Raw genomic sequence first — 953 nt, 5'->3', positions numbered from 1 at the left:
TATTTACCACGTATGTAGTCTTCTTTAATCGCGCGCCGAAATATTTTCAGTCTTTTACAAACGTAACTCTAAATAACTACCGTAGTAATATCACTAGTTAAATCGACACGCAATCTAACAATATTTGATGCTTATAGCATCTTATTGGATCTTAATAATATGTTGAAAGACATATATTAAATTTTAATGATTTGTTATTAATTAATGTAAATTAAATTAATAATAAATCTAATTCTGTGAAAAATAAGATTGCGAAGAATATCACAAGTTGGCGTTTCGTCCCGGTTTCCACTAGTAGACTCATCAGTAAGATAATTGTAATGGAAACCTACCTTAGACGCCTGGGGGAGATATTAGAAAGAAGTTCTATATAAACAGATACTTATGTATCTTAGCACTTGCGAGAGAAGCAAGCGTAACTATAGACCTCTGTAAGCTGGTCGACGTAGTGATATTCTTCACAATGCTCCCGTTTTTAAGTAATTAACAACGTATTTTGCAGACACGTTGATTCTAAAATTACAATATTTGTAGGACCGTTGGAATTTCAAACAATAATTGAATAAAGGCCGAATGACGGTCAAGCAAGATTTAGGTTGCTACAGTAATGTGTGAATTTTATTTACCACGTATGTAGTCTTCTTTAATCGCGCGCCGAAATATTTTCAGTCTTTTACAAACGCAACTCTAAATAACTACCGTAGTAATATCACTAGTTAAATTGACACAGAATTTTCGCAGAATTTGATTTATTATTAATTTAATTTACATTAATTAATAACAAATCATTAAAATTTAATATATGTCTTTCAACATATTATTAAGATCCAATAAGATGCTATAAGCATCAAATATTGTTAGATTGCATGTCAATTTAACTAGTGATATTACTACGGTAGTTATTTAGAGTTGCGTTTGTAAAAGACTGAAAATATTTCGGCGCGCGATTAAAG

The sequence above is a fragment of the Cyphomyrmex costatus genome, unplaced genomic scaffold (assembly GCF_001594065.2).
Source record: "Cyphomyrmex costatus isolate MS0001 unplaced genomic scaffold, Ccosl1.0 scaffold1002, whole genome shotgun sequence".
Classification (NCBI taxonomy): domain Eukaryota; kingdom Metazoa; phylum Arthropoda; class Insecta; order Hymenoptera; family Formicidae; genus Cyphomyrmex; species Cyphomyrmex costatus.
The sequence above is the reverse complement of the archived record's forward strand: the minus strand, read 5'-3'. Positions refer to the sequence as shown.